This window comes from Apus apus, chromosome 14 (assembly GCF_020740795.1).
Source record: "Apus apus isolate bApuApu2 chromosome 14, bApuApu2.pri.cur, whole genome shotgun sequence".
Taxonomy (NCBI): Eukaryota; Metazoa; Chordata; class Aves; order Apodiformes; family Apodidae; genus Apus; species Apus apus.
In genome coordinates, this window is record NC_067295.1 from 5,780,071 (window position 1) to 5,795,000 (window position 14,930).

Here is a 14,930-nt window from a genome sequence, read left to right on the forward strand (position 1 = left end):
CCCCAGACTGTCCTCTCACACCCGGTTTCTCTAATCACTACTGTGGTGATCCAGATGTGGAAGGAAGAAACCAGCCCACACCAAAGCCAAAACCAACTGTCCCAACCCTTGACATCAGCCACGACAGGCAGAGCAAGGCAATAAAACTGATCAGGAATCCAGCACTTTGTGGCTTGGATTTGTGAAAGCAATGATAAATTAAAAAGGATTTAGGAAAACTCTAATTGCAGGAATCAGTCTTGAGAGACAGAGCGAGACTCACAGACTTTGATGTTCAATCCATAAAAGTCCTCAAATTACAGAAGGAGAATCACTTTGCAACTTGAAATAAACCGACAGTCCAGAAATACACTGAAAACCAGACTTTCGACTTCTGTGAGGAGCAGACAAACTGCCAGTGGCAAAATGAACATTAAAGCCAAGATCACCAGACACACACAAAATGTGTTTTGAAGGAGAATCCAAAAAGAGTTTGATCATACTTGTGACTAGACACAAACCAACCTCCTGGTGCTGGATTTTTTCAGGGGTGATTTTTCTTGCCTCTTGCTGTTGCAGACAAGGTCCATAAAGGGAGCCTTGGCAGAGCAAATAAACCTCCAGTTCTGGTGTAAACTATTTAAAACAGAGTAGAAATGAGAATGAAGGGGGCTAGGGTGCTGCTCTGTCAACCTGGGATGAACTTTGGCATTTGTATGGAAACATGTCCCCTCACCACATCTTGGGAGAGTGAATATGCAGCAGTGATTAAGTGGACAGTGAGCATCAGTAGCTGGGTTTGCTGAAGACTTGTAAAGGCCCCATAATAATTTTTTTACCTAAACTGATCCAAAATTATATCCAGTAGAGCATTAAGGCTATTTGCACCACACACTGAGTCAGTATTAGTCAAGGCAAGAGTCATCATGGAGCACACCGTGTGCTCTAAGAATATCAAAGCTGGTTTACGTGGAAGAAAACATGATCCTGCAGGAGCTTCTTGCAGCCTGAGTTATGCACCAAACCCAGATGACAAATCAAATAACACTGGGAAAAACAATCCCAAACTAGGTTTTGAATTCCTAGCTGTAGCAAGAGCTGGAAGCCTGAGGAATACTTCTAAATCACCCATTGTGATCATCATAAATGTACCCGCTTGGCTGGAAGTCTTGCAAATGACAGAGGCTCAAATGAGGGCTCTATCCTGCAAAACAAAGTGTGGTGCCAAGCCCACAGCTATTCAGATGCCTCGCCAGAACAAACCACCTTGCAAGAGCAAGCCCTTGGCTGCCAAGAGAAGAGCAGTTCCTGGAGATACAGGGATGGGGAAGAGGCAGCCGTGCTGGAAGAGCTGCTGGAAGATCTGCTGGAAGCTGACTCCATCCAAAAGAAAAAGACAATGCTAAAGAGAGAGATAGGCACCTTGACCAGATTATTTTTAGGAATAAATCTTCCAGAGCCTTCAGCTGTCTCCAAGGCTTTGGGGCATTGCAGCCAAGCCAGGGTTGACAGCGTAGGTCCACAGGTGCCTGCTGGGGATGGTCCCTGCTGCCCAGGCAGACTGGGAGGAGCTGGACAGGAGGAGGGAGCAGGGAGGCAGGAAGGAGAAAGGAATTGTGCCATGTCCTTCTCGTGTGCCAAAAAATGAAAAGAAACTATAAACCCCCTGTTTTCAGAATATAAAAAGGTTGTGAAAATAGGACTCCAAGGGCTCTGCAAATGATTATGTTAATTAGATCCAGGGCTATTCAATAGCACTGAAGTGATGCTCAGGAATTTTGAACTACAGTTTTTAGTGTGATTACAGATCATATTAAAATTCTATTAGTTTTCACTTAAGTTGTGAATAAGTGGGATGGAGTAACATGAACCCAAATACTTTTTGGGTCTTAGACATTTTAGAGAGAAAATACCCCCCTTTTTAAAAATTAATAGAAACTTTATTTATGTAACTACACAGAGTGAAACTACAAGTAGTGAAATATTCAAAGTTTACAAATTTTTCCACATGGGCCCAAGTTTTGAACGTTGTGGTAAAACAATGTTTATAATTGGTTTAGCCTTGCTACATAGTATAATTGAGACACTTGAAAGATAAAACTTTGTAGCAAAACCTCCTTTTGTTTCTCCCTTGCAAATGATAAATTGTTAATGAGCACCTGTTACAATGTTAATGAAAGTAAGATCTGTGTGTAAATAAAGAAAATTTAATAACTTAACAAGGTGGATTAAAATTCCCAACCTGCTTCTTGCTAATCTAATGCCAAACACCAAATAGTTGCTATCTAAGCAGGAAACTAGTTAATGTATTCACCTCCGTGTACTTTTCAAACTATAATTAATATTTTAAAAATTTATAAAACCGAAATCATAGGTTTGATTGTAACAAACAAAATATCTGCCTTTAATCTACTACAAAAGGTTGGCACAAATCCCCTTAAACGATACTAAAATGTAAACCACAAGGCAGCACTGAGGAATTGATTATGTTTAACTTATTTTGCATTTGTTCTAATCACATTCTTTATAATTGTATTTAAAATTACTCCAAAACACTTGATGGATAATTCTGTAGCACAAAGGAAATACGGAATGAGGACATTGTTTCCCTGGAAGAAAGAAGGAAAAAAAAAAGAATCCTGTTATAAATAACTTTCAAGGTATGTCCTCTGGACATTGGCTGAATATTAACACTTGACAAATGGACATTTGTTGGTTGAAACTAAAGTGAAAGTTATTGAAAGGAAAGAAGCAAGGCTCCTATTTCTTAGAGAAGAAACCCAAGTGGTTTCTCTCTTCTTCAAATCCCAGCCAGGGTTTTACAGCCTTGTTCTTTTCCCCAGCCCCTCCTAATTCACACCCCGCCAAGTCCTGAACTGCCCCAGACAGACCCAGTGGTTTCTGCACTGACTTGGTGCAGCCGTGGGGGGCTGGAGATGTTGGTGGAGCCCACAGCCCACATTGACCCCAGCCCCACAAGCATGACTTCACTGAGAGACCTGCATTGGCAGCAACCTCTGGAGGTCCTGCATCCAACCTCCTGCCCCAAGCAAGGTTAACTTCAAACCCACAGCAGGTTTGTTGAAGTCACAAGGACAGACACTCTACAGCCTGTCTGTAATGCTGCCACAGGGCTGCACCACTCTTAGAGGAAAGAGCTGAATTGAGTCTTTTTCCTTATATCCAATGGGAACTTCCCATTGGAGCTCCCCTCCTGCCCTCCTGTTGGGCACCTCCATAGCAGTCTGTCGGGAGATGGAGAAAGAGAAGGTCCATATTGCCACTTGCAGTGTCTCTCCCCATGGGCCACCACAAGCACACACCCAGCTTGCCCTTATAAAAAACTGGTATCTGAGTCCTTCCTGCCAGCAACACACTTATCTTCTCAGCTCTGGTGCTTTTCTCCCTGTTTCAGAAAAGTGTCCTGAAACTTAGAGAGGACAAGAGGTTTTGGCAAGACCCCAGTGTAAGCCCACAAACCACCTGTGGGAAAAAAAGCTGTATGGACTGGTAGGAACAACACCTGCATCTGGTCTCACCCACTGGACCACCCTCTTCAGTTCCTCTGAATGTGGACACCTAGACACTAAAGCTGGTGCTGGCAATCTGTGACCACTTGTGATGGGTCTAGCCAGCATCCTACCATGTCAAAGCAAACACAGCCACTGTCCATGGGGCAGTGAGCCACAGAGGAGATGCCACAAATGACTTTTAAAAAAATTATTTTTTTTATAATAAACATGCTTTCTCTACCCTTTAATTGGGAAGCACTTCACGGGTCTGCATTTAATCAAGATGGATACCTCATTAGGACATCTCCCAGGGAACCAGTTTAGTCTAACAACAGCAAATCACAATGCTGCTGCTTAATTGGGACAATTTTTGCAAAGTCTCCACTTAATGGAGACATATTGGGCCAGTGCCAGGAGTTAAGTGGTGTTAAATGAAATAGGTGCAAAAATCCAGCTTCCTGTACTTTTTATATAAAGACTGCCAGCTAAAAATTTAAATAAATAAAGGCAAAATATTTAAGAGTAGGGACTTCTATTTTACTTTCTTGGTTGCATAGGTTACTGTAAAGAAATGTGGGCTTCTTGGGGCTGTACTTACTCCTATCTCAAGTTAAAGCCTTGATGAGCAGAAGCTTTTCTCCTGTTGTGGCTGGACAGCACACAGTACTTCTGGGCCCAGACCTATGCTGGGAGATCCTGGTTTTACCTGTCATAATCAAGATAAATTGTCACTTTCTCCTTAACCTTGCAGTAAATGTATCTGGATAACTGCAAGAGTGGGTCTATGTGGAAGCCAAGGCCTTAACCCTGGAGTCCTGTAAATGGAAGCCAAGGTCCATGAGATACAAACCCATATAGTGATTCCTATGGTCCTGCCATCAAAGGACTGACCCAAAAATACATTTGTGCCCATGATAGGAATCTTCTCCCTGTTTCCATGAAGTCAGGTCTGTCCTGCTAATACAGCCTTGCAGTTTGCCTTGAAAGGTGAAGCACCAAGCACACTCCACCAGCATGGTGGGAAAGCTGGTCTGGTGGACGAGTTCCTTTCTGGGGACTCTGAGCAACCCTGGTTTGGACAAGAGCCATGACAGAGGGTGCAGCTTCCCAGCTTACTTGCCCATGCCTCTGAACCGCTCCCTTGAGGGTCTGAGTCCTTCTTTCAGGCTCCCTCTCTGCATATCAAGGGCTGCAATCTTGCTCTCTTTCCCATTTTACTTTGGAAAATCAGCTGGTGGGGCAGTGCTGTGCTGTTCAGTGCAGGGTCAGCTGCTGGCAAATAAAGTTATCACACTAAAGATACAAGCTTCCCAAAATCACTCCAGGCAGTAGCAGCCACCAAGAGTGCTGGGAACAGACACCCAGAGCATCTTCCAGAACATAAAACCGAGCTCCCTTCAAAATACCTTTTCCTGTGATGTCTTAGATCCCCTTAGATACTTCAGAGTGTTAACATTAACTGGTGAACAAGCCTGAGAGGCATCAAAGAGGGTTGGCTTTTTTTTTCTCCCCTCGTCATTGAGAGAAGTCGTTTTACAGGTAACTGAGCAATTTGAAGGAAATAAAAGGTGTTTAAAAATTGTCTGTTCAAGACATTGACTCAGTAACATGTAAAAGATTTTAGTTAAATACATTTCCTCAGGACTCCTACAGTCTTTGACTGAAAGTGTTTTGTACATAAACAAACAACGCTCCTTCCATCCATTAAAACCCACCAATCACTTTAATACATCACAGCGTAACCATTTAGCTCAGTCATTTTTCATTGTTTGACCTCACTTTTAATTAGAGACTAAATTATTAATGCCATTTGATAGGAGACAAACTACTTGGGAGTGCTGCTGTTCTCTAGGCCAGCTCTCAGAACTACACACTCCGATTTTGTATGTTTCAAATAAAACACAAGTGGCCAGAGGAAAAACAATTTACATTTACAGCTCCTACAAACCCAGCATCCATCAAGAGTTCCGTGTTAAAAAAAAAAAGAAAAAGAAAGAAAAAGAAAAAATCTCTTGTGATGTTAACAGTAGACTTTTTAAAATCAGCCAGAAAATATAGAGTTCCCCCAGAGAGAAACTCCCTGGAGATTTTTCAAGAAGTTCACGAGCTCTGGAAAAGTAGTTGCTGTAGATCCTGTAATCACAGCGCCTAGGATCGTTTAAAGAAGTTAGAGGTGTGTTTTTCCTGGCATGGCTTTGATGTAGAAGTTCCTAAGGAGGGAAGATGAGCCCACAGAAATAGGAAAGCTGGAGGTGATTTAAAGCCAGAGAGTGAGAGGGCAAGGCAGCAGCCGAGACCCAGTGTCTGAGCCAGCTTAGCTGACACCAACAAGCCCCAAATCGTTCCCGAGCAGGCAAGGTTAGTGCGTAACGTGCCCATCACCGGGGCATTTGATCCATTGTAAGTACTGAACTGCTTTTTTTCACTCCTGGTGCTTTCTCTCTGAGGGCAAGGAGTGCTGTAAAACAGCGATTTCTCTAATGCTAGGGCGAACACAACATTCTGCTTCTAAAGAGAAAGACCTGGTGTGAGGTCTTCCTCAGTAAATAGAAAGACCAGGCTCAAAGTCATCGTTATGAAGGAGAGGAATAATCTGGGAGCCTTGGGACAACTGTAGGGACTAGATTTGGTTTCCCTTCCCAGGAAAGATCCCTAGCCCACACTCCTTCCCTCCCGTTAAAGCCAAGCCTGGGTGACCCCCAATAGAAGCACTTTGAACTGCCACATGGGATAATCGATCCCTGCCTGCGGGTGCCTGTTGGATTCACCCCAGGGTGGTATTTAGACATTGTCTCCTTTATTTTGGGTTTTTAGCATTTCCCAAGAGTGAAACATCTTCCACTCTCTGTGGCAGCCCAAGTACCAGGGCTTGGGACTGGGAAGAGCAGCCTCCCAGCCCCACCAGCAGCCCCAGGGGTACCTGCCCTGTCGAGGGCATTTAGGAGCTGACAGAACAGGAGCTGGCAATGGGGTCACACTGCAACAAGGTGTTAGCAAAACCATACCAAAAACCTTGTGAAAGCTGCAACTCTGGAAGCTAAATAAGGAGCTGGGGACGCATTGAAGGAACAATTTCTACTGCAACGTTCATTGCCAGCGAGATCCCTTGCTGTGTCAGACAACTGCTTAACTGTTTTCCACACGACTGTGGCATTATAGAACAAGAGTGTAAGTTTTCTGTACTGCTGCCAACGAGCAAAGCCATCAGCCCTTTCCACACCCAGCTCCCCTTGCCACTCTCAGGTGCTCTGATTTAGCCCCAAACCTCTCCTGGCTCCCCTTTGTTGCTGTTGGGGGGTGGAAGCCCCACATCCCCCTGTACAACAAGAAGAGATGCTCCTCAGCTCTCACACAGTGGTTGCTGTTTACACCAAGTAGCAATGATGTTTTTGTTTCTGTGACAAAGCAGAAAATATTATTTCCATGTTGTTGTTTAAAAACGGAACAAGAAATCAGTTTTTCAGCTGGACTGGCCTTTCTGCAAAGGATGGCACCTGTGAAGCTCATTTATTCAGACTCATGGTATTTCCCTGGCACAGATTTAAAGATTTTTGTGCCCTGTCCTTCCAGTTAATGTTTAAAGGTTTAAAGTCCTTTGCCATCCAAACACAGCCTACAAATATTCACGAAGTTAGAATTTAGCCTGCAACACTGCTGCTGTCAAGTCAGAATGTGGTTTTGTTTCTTAGACACGTCTCTTTTTGCTTTAGTTGGTTTCCAGCAGTTATTGTCACTTACTCCTTAAGAAACAGAAAAATTGCTCCTTCTTCTCCCCACTACCCTAAAAATTATATAATCCCCCCTGTATATTTTCAGTGTAAAATAGCCAAGTGCATATGAGAACTAATGGCCCTAAAGGAGCTGGCTAGATCTACTCACTCAATAATCCCTTTCAAAAGGCCTGATTTCAGTCACAGAGACACCCCTGAGCAGTTCTGCTGCGAGAGCATGTGCTGGTAGCATCTCCTCTTCTCTCGATATGCTCCAGCAGCTCCTGCTAATGTCAGTGGGGACCCCCCTGTACAGCTCCAAGAAAATCAGACAGCATCAGACCACACCTTGCCCTCATATGCACATCCACAGCTTCCAGTGGAGGTAATGAGACCCTGACGGGATCCCAAGGGATGGAAGCTGGTCAGGAGGATGAAGATGCTCCTGGGAGCCGGCACATCCAGCTCACCCTGAGCTCTGTCTGTGGACAGGACGATACACCCATGTGGGATGTTTCTGTGTGAGAGAGACCCTGGGGATGAAAACCCCTTCCTCCTCATCAGCTCTGGTCCTGACACTGGGAGAAAGAACTGCAGGACAGAGGCTTGTAGCATAAAACATTTGGAGTTCTTGAAGCCCCCATTCATGTTCATTCCTAATCTGCTGATGCCCTACGTCCAGTAGTCAGTATTTTAAACTGTTATTAAATGTCTTTGGGGGGATTATAATTTGTATGCCTGATGATACAATGGATATACCTACCTATCTTGTGATATCACAAGTAGCCATGATGATTGAAATATATAATCCCCCCCAAAGATGATCAGAACAATTTAAACATCCCTCAGCTTAATTAAGAGAGTTAGGGGATTAGGTACACAATTTAAATGGAGAGGAAGGTTTGGTTTATGTTTTTAAAACCTGGTGGAGGCAAAGGGAACTGGAGAGGGAGAAGTTAGACCACCTCATCCATCCTTACACTGCTTCATCTCAGACAGACCTGCCTGCCTGTCTGGCACTGGGAGGTTTTTCTCCTTTGATGAGGATAGGAGAGCTCTTTTCCTCCCCATCTCCACCTTTCAGCATCTCCAGTGACTTCCCACTGTCTCCTGGGGGAATCACCCAGCCCTCAGCCACCCCAAAGGTGCTGTGGCCACTGTGGCCCCATCCTTGTGACCACAAAGCCCTCCAGGTTTGCACTGCTGAGACACCCAGGGCTCCATACGGCTGCACCTCCCACCGTGCCCTGTTCCTCTTCCTCTCATGGAGTGACAACAACTTTGTCACCTGTGGGTGGCTGTGGGGGAGGAGGATTCTTTGGCTGAACTCCAAGCAAAACAAGGCTCCTGAGCACTTCAGAAGAGGGTTAAAAATCCAAGCCAAATTCTCCCAAGTTTCCCTTCCTTCAGCAGATCTCGGACCTGCCAATACTGCACCCGGCAGAAGTGATCAGTTTGTCTTCTTCACACTGACAATAAATCCAATCACACCTTGGATGGTTAACTAGAATTGATTGAGTCCCTGCAGCACCAGCCTCCCCTCGGCTCGGCACCAGCCCCCTCTGCCTCATCAGCCATGCTAACAGGGAAAACCAGGCAGATTTCACTCCCCACATTTACCTGCTGATTGCAGAGCCATCTTTGTCATTAGGGGTAAATTAATCAAGAGAGGTGAGCGTTTTCGACAAGCTGCACTGTTTACTTGACAAGAAAAAAAAACAAAAAAAACAAAACAGAAACAAAATTAGTGTGACACAGGGGGAGCCAGACACTTGCTGGGCAGAGTGAAGAAGAAGACAAATCCTTTGGAAAGCAAAATCACTTACGTGCTACTGCTGACTCCAAGCACAACTTGGGAAGAGGGATCCCTGAGCAGGCAGGGAGCTCTGCAGGGTGCTGGGGCTGCTCCAGGCAGGACTCTGTTCTGCCCCACGGTCCTTGCTGCCAGGATCTCTTAGAAACACAGAATAGTTTGGGTTGGAAGAGACCTTAAGGATCATCTACTTCCAAACCCTGTCCCTGGGAAAAGCAGGGCTCTTAAGCACCACACACAGCAGAGCTGCTTTGAATGCTCACCCCTCTCCTCTCACCACAGGTGCCAGGCTGGGCTGTCCCCAGTTCCAGTCACATACTTCTGTCACCCCTAGGAAGGTTCCTTTGCTCCAGACTTTGCCAAACCCTTTCATCTGGGAAAAAGATGCAGAGAAGTTCGCAGCCATCCGTAACTCTCTCACTGTGTCTGATCAGATGCAGCTGAACCACTGTCTAGTTAAGAGGAAAAGATCAACCGGATTTAAGAGGCAGCAAGGCCTCCATAACTCTTCCTTAGAGCACAGCCCAGCTGAATTTATGCTCTGCTGTGTGGCAGCAGGAAACAGATATAGCTCGGAGCGATGGTGCTGCTACTTCTGGGATGGAAGCTCTTGCCCCAGCCCCTTGTGAGAAAGTTTTGGGGACACATCTGAACTTCAGAGCAGGGAGTCTCCAGATGCTGCATGTGGCTCCTGGTTCAGATCTGCTGTGCCCATAGCAGGGAAGATATTTTTTTTTATTCCTTTCTTCTTCTTTTTGTCTTTGAAATCTTGTCAGTATATCAACACACTTGATAAGGGCAGTGTTGTAGTTACACTTCTTTAATTAAGTGAATAATTAAAAAGAAGTTGATCATCAATTAGTTAATTAAATAATTAATCCATTTTACTTTCATACCCTTTTTTGTTAATCACTGTGGCTTCGGTAATGAGCCTCCTATGGGTTGCTAAGCAACTGCTTCCTCGTTTAAACAATCAGCAGCTGCCGCCCGTCAGCGCCCGTGTGAAGGGATGCGGAGGGGTTGCCAGGGCTGTCCCCCCCCCCCTCCTGAAGCCAGCCTTGGGGGCACAAACCCTCTTGGGGTCTCCGGTTCTATCCACGCCTTCGGCACCTTCCCCCCCATCTCCCTCTCCTGCCTCGGGAACCGGCGGGGAAAGCGTGAATTCCTCTTAAAAGCCGCAAGGAAAGCAAGGCCCGTGCGCTCCGCCGGTGCCCCGGCCGGCAGGCCCGAGGCTGCTGCCGGGCAGGAGGGAGGCAGGGGACATGCTGCCCCAGGCACCATCCCCTCCGGGTGTCCCAGCGAGGACCCGGCCTCCCCAGATGCAACCCGCGCCCTCCCAGGAGTCCCTCGCAGCCCTCACAGGTGTCCCATGCCTCAGTTTCCCCGGGGGAGCGCTGCACCCACGGTGCCGGTGCCAGTCCGGGGAAGCCAGGCCAGCTCCCCCGCCGCAGAGAGCAACCCCAGCAGCCCCTTCCCTTCCGTCCTCTCTCTCTCTTTATTCTCTCGAGTTCTTCTTTTTTTTTTTTCCTTGTTTTTTTTTTTTTCTTCTTCCTCTGTTGCCAATTGTTTCTCTGCCCCGGGGCCAACCTGTAAATGAGATGTTACATCTGCACCGAGCTAAGTAAACACTTTATAAATGAATAAATAAGTGAATAAATAACGAAATACTAATATCTGCGCCCAGCGGAGCCTGGCGCTGCGGCTGGGCCGGGGGAAGCGGGGTGGGGTGGAGCGGGACTAGGGGGGCGAGGTGCCCCCCTACAGAGGGGCCCCTCTAAGCTCAGAGCCCCCTACAGCCCCATGACCGCTGTACCCAGCTCTTCCTTAGGGGGGGTCCTGGTCGGCTTTCCCAGAGCCGCCCCTTCCCTCCTCCCTGTCCCCCCGGTACATCAGTACCAATGTCCCATCCTTCCCCCCGGCCCACTCCGGATCGTGTCCCCGGGAGGGCCCGGGGCTCAGCATCACCCCCCGGGGCTCCCGGCCACACCGCCCCGGCCCAACTTTGTAATTATAATGGATAACGAGAACAAATGCAAGAAGCACTCATTGAGTAACTGATATCAATTATGGAAGCAGGCTTTTGAGCCTGGAATAAATGATAGGGGAATTGGCCTGAGAGGGAGTGGGAACAGACATGTTATTATTTACGCCAGATTAAGAAAAGTATCCAATTTGCTGGCCATCTCCTTCCGCTGGGAATCGGCATCAATTTTATTATTGTTCCTCAGATTTTAATATTCTCTAAATGAATTACGTTCGAGCTAGGTAGTTAGTCAATAGTTTAATGCAATTAATTAACTTCCCATCGCTTGGTTATCTCTGCCCGGGCCCCCTTTCCCCGGCCGGCCCCACCGCGGGGCAGCAGTTTGTTTGCAGTAAATAAGGGTGCGGGCTCCGCTCAGGGCCGGGCTCCCTGTGTCTGTGTCTCTGTGTGTTGACTCTTTGGTGTCTAGATTTTTTCCACTGTTCCGTGCATTGTACGACATAACTAGAACTGAAGCAGTACATTTCTTCAAACAATGCCTCCCCGATTCCATTTGTAATGGAATTGGAGGGAGAAAATGTAATTGTGTGTTAAACATGAGGCAGCCATACATGAAGATAAGCAGGGCTGAGTGACTGGTTATGGAAATCCAGAGCGGGGACTAGATACTGGAGGTCTATTTCGGAGTTAAATGGCTCATAAAAATAGGAGGCTGACGTTTATTTATTTATTTGCCCGAGCATCTATGGGGCTGCGCATATGGCGCCGCGTTTTGGGGGGGAGAAATGCGAGGGGAAAGAGAGCGATCGCTCACTTGTAGGGGGGACTGGTGGTGGGGTGCTCTCTGCTAAAGAAGGGGACAGTCCGGGGACTCCCCGCCTGGCCTCCCCTCGGGGCAGGTATCCCTTGGAGCAGACCCCTTTGGAAGAACTTCGGCGGCTCAGGTCAGGACAGAGGGACCGGGGGTCCCGTTCTGGAGCAGAGGGGTCGGCAGGGATGGAGAACGGAGAATCGCGGAGGTGCGCTCCGAGGACCCCGGGATGCGCAGAAGGGGTGTACACAGGAGCCTCGGGGGTGCGTAGGGTGAACCTGAGGGTGCACACAGGGAGCGGGACCCTCTCCCCCGTGCAAGGCTGCAGGCCCTCAGGGTGCGGAGCCCCGTCCCTCCCCCGGCCAGGCTGGCGGGGCCGTTCCCGGGGGAGCTGAGCTGCCGGGGCCGCCCCTTCCCCGCCGCACATCTGGGAACGTCGTTAGGGCCGCCCCGCTCAGGAAGTTTTTCACACTTCACGTCTCATTAACCGCAGGTCTCAGATTCCTTGGGAAAGGGGGACAGGCAGGAGGGCGGCTGCGGCCGCTGGCCCTGGGGGGGACAGCAGCTGCTGGGAGAGGCCCAGGGCCCACGGGGGGCCCGCACCCTCCGACCCCCCTTGAGGCCGGGCTCCTCCGTGCGAGGAGCTGCCGTCCTGCCCCGGCCGTCGAAGGCAGTCCGGGGGGGGGGGGAAGAATATGGGGCAGGGTGGGAGCGCAGACATGGCCGAGAGGCATCCCCCTGCCCTGCACCTCCCCGTACTGCCCCGAAGGGGCTCAGCCCCCGGTGCAAAAGGACCTGGGCTGCCCCATCCTCCCCTCCTCCTCCGGATCCCGCGGGGACGGCCCGAGGGTCCCCAGAGGCCGGGGGCTGCCAGCTGAAATCACAGCTCCTTCTTTTCCCCTGGGTTGGATTGCCCAGCCTCTCTGGGATACGGCCTTCTGGGGAGAGCAGAGAGACACACCACTCCCCTCCCCAGCTTCTTAAATGTTTAAAAAGGGTTTGTTCTGTACTTACAGTGAGGGAAATTAAAAAGAAACAGTAAAATATTTGAAAATGAAGTGCATTATGTTTAATAAATTTAAAATGAACAAAGGTTGCTATATTGCCAGCAATATCATTTCTTGCCCAGGGGCATTAATAAAGACTGAAAGGTTTGGAAAAACAGTATTTTCTATTAAAAATTCTACGGTGCGTTTCAATATTAAAAGATAGGTGATGAATTTTCAGTGTTACTCAGGCGGGGTCAGCGACTAATTTCATTTCTTTCTGGTCAGCATTCTGTCGATAATTAATCAAAAGCAGAGTTTCTTAATGAAACACTTTTCATAAGGTGATAATTAGCAGGAAAGACGCGGAGTGCAGACAGTCACTGGTAGCTGTCTAATAACCAGAATGAAATCAGGGCTGGGTCCAGGGAGTTCAGCAAGAGCTCAGGAAAAAAAAAAATATATATATTTAAAAAATACAAATTTAAAGGGAGAAGAGGAGGAAAAAGGACTGGGGAACCGCCTTGTGCAAAGTCCCGAGAGAGGGTTGTGTCTTTCAGCCCGCTGCCGATCGCTTTTAACACCTAATTTTGCCTCCCGGGCCCCGCGAGGAGCGGAGCGGGCGCGCAGCCCCGGCCGCGAGGTGGGGGGCTCGGATCCAAAGGTGCCCCCCTCCTCCCTATGCATTGAGCTTCAAGGGAAGAAATCAGTGCAGAGGACGAGGCCTTTCCACGCCTCACCCCACAAAAACGCGTGGAAAGAATAAATGAAGTTAATGAAGAAAATTAGCAGCGATTAGTGAAAGCACTGGGGTCCGGGAGAACTGGTGCTCCGGCCAGGAAAGTGTCTGGGAACAATCACAAAGATACCCCACGTATAAGCAAAATAAATGAGTCCCTGGAATGATATTAAACAGTATAAGATTAACCGAAAGTTGTAATAAGTGAGGGATTAAAAAGGACCTGGCATTAATTCGTGGGTCTGAAGAGAGCCCAGCAAAACGGGGAGAGAGGTGTGCTGAGCCTTTAATTAATATTTGGCTGCAGCCTCCCTTATTCATAATATTCATTGATGTAATTACTCCACAAACAGACGGAGATAATTTGTTTAGATAGATAAAAATAACCTTCAGGTGAGATTTGAAATACAAAACCAATCTATCCCTTGCATCTAGTCTGGCACTTAAACAGCAAACCTTTCAATGGGCTTTTTTCTCATATTAATATATTTTTTTTTCTAATCCTAACATGAATGACAGGTACCGCTTTCCTACCACGCGGGGTTTTTTATTATGAAATTCTCCTGAAATGCTGTAAACTTTCAGATAAAGCTGAGAGGCAGGAGGCTGTTGAGTAGATGAGATTATTGATAGTTATTGAAAGTATCCAAATAGGATTTAGAAATCGGGCTCCTGCGCCTTTAATAGAATTCCAGATAATCTTTTATCACAACAAGACACCCATAGAATTATTTAAACAGATTGGACTATTCCAGCAGCAAATTTCAATTATTCTAATGCTTTAATAAATGTGTTGTGTGTGTATTAAATTCAAGCTTCGTAATCCAAATTTTACGATTTAACTGCTCTGATTTTTCATTACAGCTACACCCACATACAGCAATTTACCTTTTTTTCCCCCCTCTCCTTAGGAAACTGATGCCCTATCGAACCAGGCCCACAAATAAAATACAAAATCAAGTCTGACTTAAAAGTGAGTTCCTGACATCCCCATATAGATAAATAAATAGGAAGCTCCGTCAGACCCTGCGAGGAGGATGGGAGAGGGGAGATCAGGTAGGAAACATGATGGGGAAAAGAAGAAGAAAAAAAGAGAAGGAAATAAAAGAGAGAGAGAAAAAAAAATATCAAAACGCAGGAAAATTAAGAGCGGAGGACTGAATTGATGGAATCTGGGGGCTTTATGGCTGGAACCTTTTGTTTCAATATTTATTTCCTCGGAGGCTAATACCTTTTTTCTTTTTAAACGTAACAGCAGGTGAGAGGGAAAAGCGTGGCCTTCAAAATCTGTCAGCATCAAACCAACTAAAGGAACAGGATTATCAAACAGTGGGAGAGAAACAATATTTTAAATTATCATTAAATTATGGAGACAAGCTCTCGAAAGGAGGAGGGC